Source organism: Triturus cristatus, chromosome 6, assembly GCF_964204655.1.
Source record: "Triturus cristatus chromosome 6, aTriCri1.1, whole genome shotgun sequence".
Taxonomy (NCBI): Eukaryota; Metazoa; Chordata; class Amphibia; order Caudata; family Salamandridae; genus Triturus; species Triturus cristatus.
Genome location: NC_140589.1, coordinates 1910771923 through 1910784681, shown reverse-complemented (window position 1 = coordinate 1910784681; position 12759 = coordinate 1910771923). Strand labels below are relative to the sequence as shown.

Below are 12759 nucleotides of genomic sequence, written 5' to 3'. Positions count from 1 at the left end.
CCGGTCCCAGGATGCTTGTTTCTGGTCCTGGGAAGACATGGCTTGGCAGTTCGGTCTGGTCTGTTCCCATGAGGCACAGGGTCAGACTGATTTGCATATGGCCATGTCTGAACTGGGGTGGTGGAGTGAGCTAAAGAAAGATGATGGATTAAACCCAGATCAGTTGACTGGGGGTGAGTGTTTGATTTACTCAAACACTCCGTCCATCATCCCCTTTGGTATTGCTTTGTTCGCCCTAAGCTGGCAGGTGTTAGATTTGGGAGTCTCTGGTTGGCACAGGTAGGTACTTGTGACAATCAGGGACCCTCTCCTCTAGTCAGGGTAAGGGGGTACACTCCTAAAATAACCCTCTGCTCACCCTCTAGGTAGCTTGGCGCGAGCAGACAAGGCTTATCTCAGAGCGTTATAGGTTAAGCATTTGTGACCATGTACAGTAAACCAGTGACAACACCACAAATGGACACCACACTAGATTTATATCAAAAATAGTGATATTTTATATAAAGACTTAGCACAAGACCAAATAACAAAAACGACATACACAGTTCAAGAATATGATTTCAGAAAGAGTTCTTAGGTTAGCGACAGAATCATTCACCTTAGCGTCAGTTTTAACCCACAGTACCTGGGGATGTGACAAAAGTTCTTAGCGGCGCACCGGCGTTGAAAATCAAGGCGTAGCTTATCTGGTAGAAATTTTCTCGCTAAGGCACGATGCGACAAAATTCGGCCCGCTAACGAGCGGGGCGACAATTTCACCCGCGGTTATCTTGGTTGGGCCTGCGACGATTATCGCAGCGATCCAATTCCTCACGCTAACGGACGGTGCGATGATTTTGGCTGATCTGCGACAATTCCACACAGCAGCGGCAGGCTCTGCGACGAAGTTCGCAGCGATAGAATTCTTCCCGCTAACAGGCGGAGCGGGGATCTTGGCTGGATGTGCGGCGATGTCCGCAGCGATCGAATTCGGCCAGCTAACGAGCAGGGCGACGATTTTTCCAGCGCTGATCTGATTCCGCTGCAGCAGGCTCTGCGACGATGTTCGCAGCGCTCGAATTCTGCCCGCTAACAGGCGGAGTGGGGATCAGGGTTGGTAGCGATCAATTTCGGCCCGCTAACGAGCGGGGCCACGATTTTCCGAGCGCTGATCGGGCTCAGCGGCAGCAGGCTCCACGACTATTTCCTCAGCGATAAAATTCTGCACGCTAACGAGCGGTGCGTAGGCCGGCTGTGCGTGAAAAAGTGGAGATCTTTGGTTTCTTTCTTCTTGGCCAGCTTCCCAACAGCAGGCACAACTTGCAGAGGCCCCACAACTGGTTCCAGCACTCTAGGAAGGCAGAACTCACACAGCAGAGTTCAGGGGGAAGCTGGGGGTGAAGTCCTTTTGTTCATGGGACTTCTTAACAGGAAGCCAACTCTACTCAGGCTCTTGGAGATCTTTTGAGAACAAGTTGAAATAAAGTCTTTTGTAGTCTTTCTCCTCTCCTTCATCAGCAAGGCAACCACTGCAGGCCAATCCCCCAGGTCAGGGACAGTACTCCTTACAGTTTTCCCAGTTCCTTCTCCTCAGGCAGAGGTTCTTCTTGTCAAGCAGGATCTAATTTCTTGGGAGCAGGGTCCCAATACTTATACTCATAATTCCTTTGTTCCTCTGGGGTAGAGGGGCCTTTGCCCAGCCAGAACCAGTTCCTGAGCACTTTGTTGACATGTCTCTGACTTTCCATTCAGGGTGCAAGGCAGAGACATCAGACGCTCCACAGGAGGTGGAGCCAGCATTGTGGTGGCAGAGCACAGCCCTATTCAGAGTCCAGGTGCACTCCTCCCACCCATCTGGATGTCAATCTCTGTATTCACCACCAGGCTACCTAGCTCTGCCCTCTGGAATTCCCCAGCCCTGTCACTCACAGAAACCAGACAGCAGATACACATCATAGCAGAGGCGGGCTGAAATGGTTAGGCAAGCAAATACCAGCTTTCTAAAAGTGGTATTTACAAACACAGAATATTAAAATAAACTTTACTAAAAGATGTATTTTATTATTCTGAGTTCAGGCATACTAAACACGAATTTCTACCATGTTCCCTGGGTCTGTTAGGATAATAGAATGTAACAATTCTAACAGCCCATTCTGGCCTATGAGAACAGGTAGCCTTGCAATAGTGAAAAACAAAAATGGCTGTAATTCACTATTAGGACATGCCACACACATAAGGGCTTGTCCTACCTTATGCTTACAATGCACCCTGCCCTTGGGCCTACCACAGGGGTGACTCACATGAAGTAAAGGGAAGGTTTAGGGACTGGCAAGTGGGTGCACTTTGCCCAGTCAGCATGACAGTACCAGACTGCACGCAGGTTCTGCAATGGCAGACCTTAGACACATTTTACAAGGCTGCTTCTGTGGGGGGCACAACCAGTGCTGCAAGCCCACTAGCAGCATTTGGATTTACAAGCCCTGGGCACTCCTGGTGCACTTTACTGGGGTCTGACAGTAAACCAAATAAGCCAATCTTGGAATCCAACCAACATATACATTTTATACAGGGAGCACTTGCACTGTGGCACTGGTTGGCAGTGGCACAGTGCTCTGAGCAGCTAACACCAGCAAAACACATGAGGCACAGCAACAAAAAGAGGAAGGGAGACTCACGCCAAGGTGCCAGGTCTAACACGTGTCCCCTCCAGCTGAAATGTGGGGAGAACTACCCTACCCCATGGAGTTCCTCATCACTAAGGCAGAAAAATCTGGACAGACCGTCAGCATTGGCGTGATCTGTACCAGGGCGATGTTCCACCGTGAAATCCATACCCTGTAGGGAAATGGACCACCTCAACAGCTTTGGATTCTCACCCCTCATCTGCATCAACCAACTGAGGGGCCTGTGGTCTGTCTGAACCCGGAAGTGAGTCCCAAACAGGTAGGGTCTTAGCTTCTTCAGTGCCCAGACCACAGCAAATGCCTCACGCTCAATTGTACTCCACCTCTGTTCCCGTGGAAGTAACCTCCTACTGATGAAGGCTACAGGTTGGTCAAAGCCCTCCTCAGTAATCTGTGAGAGAACAGCCCCTACACCATGCTCTGAAGCGTCTGTTTGCACAATGAACTCTTTGGAGAAGTTGGGTGCCAGGAGCATGGGCGTCGTGCACATGGCAGTTTTCAAGGCCTCAAAAGCTTTCTGACAGGTGTCAGTCCAAATCACTTTCCTGGGCTGCTTCTTGGAAGTCAGCTCTGTCAAGGGTGCAACAATAATGCCATACCCCTTGACAAACCTCCTGTAGTACCCTGTGAGTCCTAAAAAGGCTCTCACCTCTGTCTGGGTTTTGGGGGGTTCCCAAGCCAGGATGGTTTCAATCTTGGGTTGAAGGGGCGCCACCTGGCCGCTCCCAACTTGGTGTCCCAAGTACACCACCAAACCCTGCCCGATCTGACACTTGCTTGCCTTGATCGTGAGGCCTGCCTTTCGCAGTGCCAACAACACTTCCCAGAGGTGGCGCAGATGTTCTTCCCAAGTGACACTGAACACTGCAATGTCATCCAGGTAGGCAGCACTGAACTCATCCAGCCCAACCAACACCTGGTTGACCAAGCTCTGAAAGGTGGCAGGGGAATTCTTCATCCCAAATGGCATAACCCGGAACTGGAAATGCCCATCTGGTGTGGAGAATGCTGACCTCTCTTTGGCCCCATCAGTCAAGGCAATCTGCCAGTACCCAGACGTCAAGTCAAACGTGCAGAGGTACCGAGCAGCCCCTAACTGATCAATGAGCTCATCAGCTCTGGGGATGGGGTGCGCGTCAGACTTCGTGACTGAATGGAGTCCTCTGTAGTCCACACAGAACCGGAGTTCGGGTGTGGCACCCGTCGCTGCAGCCTTTGGGACCAAGACCACTGGGCTGGCCCAAGGACTGCTGGAGGACTCAACCACCCCAAGTGCAAGCATCTTTGAGACCTCCTTTTTGATGCAAGCCCTGACCCTGTCAGTTACTCTGTAAGCCTTGTGCCTCACAGGTAAGCTGTCTCCTGTATCCACATCATGGACGCACCAATCTGTGATACTAGGAACCAGGGAGAACAGATCAGAAAACTGTCCCAGCAACTGGCGGCAGTCATTCTGTTGCTCAGGGGTCAGGGTGGGAGAGAGGTTAACTCCGTCCACTGACCCATCTTGCTCTGTGGCTGCCAGGAGGTCAGGAAGAGGCTCAGTCTCCTCCTCCGTTCCAGCATCTGTTGCCAAGAGCATGCCCACTTCAGACCTCTCCAAGTGAGGCTTAAGACGGTTGACATGTAGGACCCTCAAGGGGTTCCTGGGAGACCGCAAGTCCACCAAATAGGTAACAGGACTCTTGCGCTCCACAACCTCAAAGGGGCCGGTCCACTTATCCTGGAGCGCACAAGGCTCCACTGTATCAAGACCCACACCTTCTGTCCAGGCCGAAGCTCTACCAGAGTGGCATTCTGGTCATACCACCGCTTCATCTCCTCCTGGCTGGCTTCCAGATTTGCCTCAGCAAGTTGCCTGAAATGCCTAGTCTGGTTCCTCAAGGCCAGCATGTAGCTATATACATTCTGGGGAGGATTCCTGGGAGATTGCTCCCAGCCTTCTTTGACCAGACTTAGAGGTCCTCTCACTGGGTGGCCATACAGGAGCTCAAAGGGGCTGAACCCTAGAGACATTTGTGGCATCTCGCGGTAAGCAAAGAGAAGGCATGGTAAGAGGACGCCCCACTTACGCCTCATGGGTTCTTCCAGACCCATTATCATGCCTTTGAGGGTACGGTTGAATCTCTCAACCAACCCATTTCCTTGGGGGTGGTAAGGTGTGGTAAACTTGTAGGTTACACCACACTCTTGCCAAAGGGATTTCATATACTTGGATATGAAATTGATACCCCGGTCAGACACCACCTCTAGAGGGAATCCCACTCTGGAGAAAATTCCCATCAGTGCACGTCCCACCACGGGGGCCGTCACTGTCCTCAGAGGGATGGCTTCCGGGTACCGGGTGGCATGGTCCACCAGGACCAGGATAAACCTGTTGCCCATGGATGTCCTGGGGTCCCATAATGTCAATCCCCACTCAATAGAATGGGGTACTGACCACAGGGAACGGCTGGAGAGGGGCCTTCTGCTTCCTCCCACTCTTTCCACTTGCCTGGCAAGTCTGACAGGTCCTGCAGTGAGTGTCTGAACTCCTGCGCATTTGAGGCCAATAAAAGTGGGTGACAAGCCTTTCAAAGGTCTTGTCCTGCCCCAAATGTCCTGCCAATGGCACATCGTGAGCCAGCCCCAGTAGGAAGGCTCTGAAGCTCTGGAGTACCACCAGCGCATGGGCTGACCCAGGCTCAGCAACCTTAGGCTCTAAATATAGGAGGTCATTCTCCCAGTAAATGAAATGTGTTCCGGACTGACCACCGTTGGCCTGGTCTGCAGCCTGCTGCCGCAGACCTGCGAGAGAAGAACACTCTTTCTGTCCTCTGCAGAATTCTTCACTGGAGGGGCCTCCTTCCTGCTGCCAATGGGTCAGCTCAGGCAGGTCCCCCAGTTCAGCTATCTGTTCCCCTCTAGTCTCCAGGGCATCTCCCTCAAGGTCTGCTCCCTCCTGGACTGGGGGATCGACAGGGGCCGGTTTCCTGCGCCCCCGCCTCTTCTCTCTAAGGTCGGTCCCTGGGCCTCCCTCTCAGGCTCCAGGACCTCTTGAGCACCCCTACTGGCTGCCATTGACCAAGTGGTCATGCACGCCCAGTCAGGCAGGCCCACCATCCTCAGGTGAGCACTCTTCTCCACCTTTTCCCAAGGTGAGCTCTCCAAATCGTTCCCCAACAAACAGTCAACAGGCATGGCGGTTCTCATAGCTACTTGAAGAGTACCAGAGACCCCCCCCCCCCACTCAAAGGGAATCTGAGCCATTAGACAGTGACTCTGTGTTGTCGGCGTTCACGACTCAGCAGAATGCATGTCGGACAACCTGCTCTTGAGACACCAGGTGACACTTGACAGCTGTCACACTGGCTCCTGTATCTCTAAGAGCCCCTACCCTTTGGCCATTGATGGTCACCCACTGCCCATATTTCTTAGTGTTATTGGGCAGGTAATTTTCAGGGACCACCTCACGGTCTCCTAAAGAGACCAGGGACATTTCTACAGAACCCCACCCACCTTGGACACCCATCTCCTCCCCCAAGGCTACACTAGCCATCTGCCGGGGTGGAGCACCAGTGGGTGCTGGTTTACCAAACAGGGGACACTTGGGATCAGAGGCAAAATGACCCGGGCTACTACACTTGTAACACCTTGGGGGCCCCTTTTGAACAGGGGGACCTGTCGGGGCCCTGGTTGGCTTCGGGGTTGGGGGAGGCTGAGAACCTTTCCCTTGGTTCCCTTGGGATTACATTGGGGCCTTCTTGGGAACTCCCTCTGTTTACCCCTGCCCCCCCCACTCTTCTGCTGGGGACCCTGCCCACCTTTGGCTAAGTCTCCCATGTGACGCTTGTGGACCCTGGTACTGACCCAGCGGTCCGCCTCCTCAGCAAGCTTCCTAGGGTTAGTCAGCCTACTATCAATCAGGTGCTGGTGTAGCTCAGAAAAACATACTGGACAAGTGCTCCCATGCAATTAAATCAAGAAGCCCTTGAAAATCATCAACCTTGCTACCCTTCACCCAACCATCCAATGCTCTGCAGAAAAAAGTTACATACTTAACATATGTACTTCCAGGAATCTTTGTGCAACCCCTGAACCTTTGCCTATACAACTCAGGAGTTAACCCATATCTGGTCATCAAAGCATCCTTCATGTGTGGATAAGAATTATGAACATCTGAGGGTAAATCTAGCAGTGTGTTCCGCCCCTCACTCAGGAACGGCCCCCACAACCCCGCTCCCCAATCTTTCTCAGGGACCCGGTGGGAAGACATGGCTACCTCATAGGCCTTAAACCACTGCCCTACGTCATCATTCTTAAAACATTCTTTCACCACCTCCTTTGGTATGTACACTCTTGATTCTACCTGCACTGGTGGTGTGCTGCCACCAGAGGGAGTAAGCTCTAAACTCTTAGCCTTTAGATCCAATTCCCTCAACTTCATTTCATGCTCCATTTGGATCTTTCTCTCTTCCAGAGCCAGCTTTTTGCTTTCCAGCTCTAGTTGCCCATTCAATTTGAGCTTTGCCATCTCCATTTCATGCATCCTGGTTTCTTTCCTGTCTGCCAACTCTTCTGGCGACAGGCCTCTGCCAAAGCTATGGACGCTTTCTGCTTGTTCAATTACCACCACATCCTCAGGTGACCTTGACTCAATCCAGGCCCTCAGCGCCTTGTGGAATTGGGACTTGTTTCTGCACCGAGACTGGGAAACTCCAAACTTTTTGCAGAAGCCTTTCAGCTGGGCTAATGTGTAGTCCTCTAATTTTTCCTCTTCCCATTCTACTCCTTCAATGTCAGAGACTACAGATGCTGCCCTCTCCCCATTGACTGAACCAGGAATGACTTTAAAAAAATGGAGATTTCTTGGCAAACAAAAATCAAAAAGTATGTAGCTGCGTTATGGTCTGAACTCACTAAGTGGTGTTCACCAATCACTGTACATGAACCACAAATGCAAATTCAGGATCCTCCCCGCTGACCACCAATGTTAGATTTGGGAGTCTCTGGTTGGCACAGATAGGTACTTGTGACAAGCAGGGACCCTCTCCTCTAGTCAGGGTAAGGGGGTACACTCCTAAAATAACCCCTGCTCACCCTCAAGGTAGCTTGGCGCGAGCAGACAAGGCTTATCTCAGAGCGTTATAGGTTAAGCATTTGTGACCACATACAGTAACCCAGTGACAACACCAAAAATGGACACCACACTAGATTAATATAAAAAATAGTGAGCTTTTATATAAAGACTTAGCACAAGACCAAATAACGACAAAAATGACATACACAGTTCAAGAATATGATGATTTCAGAAAGCGTTCTTAGGTTAGCGACAGAATCATTCACCTTAGCATCAGTTTTAACCCACAGTACCTGCGGATGTGACAAAAGTTCTTAGCGGCGCTCCGGCGTTGAAAATCATGGCGTAGCTTATCCGGTAGAAATTTCCTCGCTGAGGCACATTGCGTCACAATTCGGCCCACTAATGAGCGGGGCGTCAATTTCACCAGCGGTTATCTTGGTTGGGCATGCGACGATTTTCGCAGCGATCCAATTTCTCACGCTAACGGGCGGTGCAATGATTTTGGCGGATCTGCGACGATCCACACAGCAGCGGCAGGCTCTGCGACGAAGTTCGCGGCGATAGAATTCTTCCCGCTAACAGGCGGAGCAGGGATTTTGGCTGGATGTGCGGCGATGTCCGCAGCGATCGAATTCGGCCCGCTAACAGGCGGATCGGGGCTGGTAGCGATCAATTACGGCCCGCTAACGAGCGGGGCGACGATTTTTCCAGCACCGATCGGGCTCAGCGGCAGCAGGCTCCGCGACAATTTCCTCAGCGATAAAATTCTGCGCGCTAACGAGCGGTGCGACTGAAATGTTCTCGCTAAGCTGGCTGTGCGTGAAAAAGTGGAGATCTTTGGTTTCTTTCTTCTTGGCCAGCTTCCCAACAGCAGGCACAACTTCCAGAGGCCTCACAACTGGTTCCAGCACTCTAGGAAGGCAGTACTCACACAGCAGAGTTCAGGGGGAAGCTGGGGGTGAAGTCCATTTGTTCCTGGGACTTCTTAACAGGAGGCCAGCTCTACTCAGGCCCTTGGAGATCTTTTAAGCACAAGTTGAAATAAAGTCTTTTGTAGTCTTTCTCCTCTCCTTCAGCAGCAAGGCAACCCCTGCAGGCCAATCCCCCAGGTCAGGGACAGTACTCCTCCTTACAGCTTTCCCAGTTCCTTCTCCTCAAGCAGAGGTTCTTCTTGTCAAGCAGGATCTAATTTCTTGGGAGCAGGGTCCCAATACTTATACCCCTAATTCCTTTGTTCCTCTGGGGTAGTGGGGCCTTTGCCCAACCAGAACCAGTTCCTGAGCACTTTGTTGACATGTCTCGGACTTTCCATTCAGGGTGCAAGGCAGAGACATCAGCCGCTCCACTGGAGGTGGAGCCAGCATTGTGGTGGCAGAGCACAGCCCTATTCAGAGTCCAGGTGCACTCCTCCCAATGTAAAAGAATCTTCCAAACACAATAAATGAAGTTATTAATATCCTTTATTGGAGCTTGTAAATCAGCCTCCACATTCATCTCCATGCATCAATTGAATGCCTCTTGAACATTCCTTCAGTCTTAACATTCTCTTTGGAACTAATGGCATCATAGTGTCATTTACACATTACTACATTCTCCCCCCTCCCCCCTAAAACAAATTAATGAAATAAAGATAGAAAAGAGAAAAATAACGCAAGCAAGGTAAACAGATTAACAATGTTCAATTAATCTTTCTGGTCTTTTAGCAATTCTTTCTGATTTTCTCTGACTCCATTCTTCTTGTTGATTATCAGAGCGTGCAGCTTCAACATTTGATGCAATTTTTCTAAAGAAAGATTTGTTTCTTGTTATTGTTCTATCATCATTCGTTGCAGTCATTGCTGTACCTTGTATTTTTTTAATTTCTAAAGGTGTAGGATGAAATCTGGTTTGTGATTTTTTTTTTTGTTCAGATAGACTGAAAGGCAATGGTCTTCTAAAAATAGTACTTGAAATGCTTTCAGTAGCATCTTCTTCGTTGTACATGTCTGAATTCATATTTATAATAACATTGCTTGTTTCCTCTTCAGTCATGGTTTAATATGAATTTATTTAAATTACAGTTAGGCAATCTTCTTATTTTTTTATTTGCTGTTTTGTTTACTGTAATTTAAATAATTTAATTAACTTCAGTTAATATGGTGTGTTTTATTAGTGACTAAAGTTTTATATTATTCTTTATAGTCCTTTCTTTCTTTCAATGCTTGCTTTTAAGAAGTCTTTTCTCTATTTCAATGTTTGCTTTTGAAGTCCTTTCTTACTTTCGTTGACTTTAGTTGAACTGGGTGCTTCAATTGAAAGGAAGTGAGCACAGGTAGTGAAATCCTTTTCAATTATTATATTTATTTAGCCTTGTTTATTTAACTTATCTGCTTGCCTTCGTTTTTTTTTTTATAACATGCTTTATTTCTGGATAAACGCTTTTAAATTGTGCTTTATTTAATTAAGGAAACTCTTGTACAATACGAGTCTTTGTGCGCTGAAATATATACACTCTGACAGTTTTAATTCCTCTCATGCGCTGACAAAATACACCGGCAGAGACTCGCTTTCAAAAGCTCTTTGCCGATTGTTTGTTTTCCATTAAGAGCTTAACCTTTCATGCTTGGCTGCACGCGTTAGAGCACAAGCGCTGCTAAGCATTCCTTTCCATTATGAGCTCAGTCTCTTCACGCTTGGCTGCACGCAATGAAATGCACGTGCAGCTAATGTTTATTTTCAATTGCCTGCTCCGTTTCTTTCGCGCTTGATTACACACAGTGAAGCACACACTTTCAAAATGTTTACTTTCAATTAGCAGCCTCAGTTTTACGCGCTTTGTCACACGTGCTCAAATCACTGTTTATCTTCAATTCTACACCTGCTTAAACATTTTATTTCAAATTCTGGCCCTGAATTATATGAGTTATAAGTTTATTTTGAAAGGTTAAAAAAAATGTCACATCAACTTATCTTCAAAAGGTGAATATTGTGAGGTTTTACACACATATATTGGTCTGCAGTTTTAAATAACTTCAGTTTCATTCAATGGTAATCTACTTTCTGCTTGTAATTTGAAGAGTATTTTAGAATGAATTTGTAAATTACTTACAGTTTAGATTTCTTTGTAGATTTTGTTTGGAGAAGAAAAAAAAAAGTCATTCAATAATCTGCTTCCATACAGGTCCTGTGTAGTCCATGCGATTTTGATTATATAATTCAGCTTGCAGCACTCTGAAGCTTCCAACTGCTGTCATTCAGTTGTGATCAATTTAAAATCCCATAGTGTATCTCCTTCAGGAAATAAATCTTCACTTTTCCTGTGTATCTTGATCCCGCTCGTCGCCAATGTAAAAGAATCTTCCAAACACAATAAATGAAGTTATTAATATCCTTTAATGGAGCTTGTAAATCAGCCTCCACATTCATCTCCATGCATCAATTGAATGCCTCTTGAACATTCCTTCAGTCTTAACATTCTCTTTGGAACTAATGGCATCATAGTGTCATTTACACATTACTACAACTCCTCCCACCCATCTGGATGTCAATCTCTATATTCACCACCAGGCTACCTAGTCCTGCCCTCTGGAATTCCCCAGCCCTGTCACTCACAGAAACCAGACAGCAGATACACATCATAGCAGAGGCGGGCTGAAATGGTTAGGCAAGCAAATACCAGCTTTCTAAAAGTGGTATTTGCAAACGCAGAATATTAAAATAAACTTTACTAAAAGATGTATTTTATTATTCTGAGTTCAGGTATACTAAACTTGAATTTCTACCATGTTCCCTGGGTCTGTTAGGATAATAGAATGTAACAATTCTAACAGCCCATTCTGGCCTATGAGAACAGGTAGCCTTGCAATAGTGAAAAACGAAAATGGCTGTAATTCACTATTAGGACATGCCACACACATAAGGGCTTGTCCTACCTTATGCTTACAATGCACCCTGCCCTTGGGCCTACCACAGGGGTGACTCACATGAAGTAAAGGGAAGGTTTAGGGACTGGCAAGTGGGTGCACTTTGCCGAGTCAGCATGACAGTAACAGACTGCACGCAGGTTCTGCAATGGCAGACCTTAGACACATTTTACAAGGCTGCTTCTGTGGGTGGCACAACCAGTGCTGCAAGCCCACTAGCAGCATTTGGCTTTACAGGCCCTGGGCACTCCTGGTGCACTTTACTGGGGTCTGACAGTAAACCAAATAAGCCAATCATGGAATCCAACAAACATATACATTTTATACAGGGAACACTTGCACTGTGGCACTGGTTGGCAGTGGCACAGTGCTCTGAGCAGCTAACACCAGCAAAACACATGAGGCACAGCAACAAAAAGAGGAAGGGAGACTCACGCCAAGGTGCCAGGTCTAACAGCAGGTTATGCCCAGACGTGGGTCCCTTGCTCACGTTGCCACTGGATTCAAGATAGCCTGGCTGATGAGGGTTAAGAACCCGAAACCGGTCCCAGGATGCTTGTTTCTGGCCCAGGGAAGACATGGCTTGGCAGTTCGGGCTGGACTGTTCCCATGAGGCACAGGATCAGACTGATTTGCATATGGCCATGTCTGAACTGGGGTGGTGGAGTGAGCTAAAGAAAGATGATGGATTAAACCCAGATCAGTTGACTGGGGGTGAGTGTTTGATTTACTCAAACGCTCCGTCCATCATCACCTTTGGTATCGCTTTGTTCGCCCTAAGTTGGCAGGGTATGCCCAGACGTGGGTCCCTTGCTCACTTTGCCACTGGATTCAAGATAGCCTGGCTGATGAGGGTTATGTACCCGAAAATGGTCCCAGGATGCTTGTTTCTGGCCCAGGGAAGACATGGCTTGGCAGTTCGGGCTGGACTGTTCCCATGAGGCACAGGGTCAGACTGATTTGCATATGGCCATGTCTGAACTGGGGTGGTGGAGTGAGCTAAAGAAAGATGATGGATTAAACCCAGATCAGTTGACTGGGGGTGAGTGTTTGATTTACTCAAACGCTCCGTCCATCACCCCCTTTGGTATCGCTTTGTTCACCCTAAGTTGCCAGGGTATGCCCAGACGTG

General features: G+C 48.3%; 1 protein-coding gene across 1 annotated transcript in view; it reads right to left on the bottom strand.

Moving 5' to 3' along the window:
• LOC146822427 (uncharacterized) overlaps window positions 1–12759 on the bottom strand; it is a 128128-nt gene that overhangs the window by 42963 nt on the left and 72406 nt on the right. The window contains exon 2 of the transcript XR_014963301.1: window positions 10814–11061. The gene's annotated coding sequence lies outside the window, so the exon portion shown is untranslated. The remainder of the gene's footprint in view (window positions 1–10813; window positions 11062–12759) is intronic.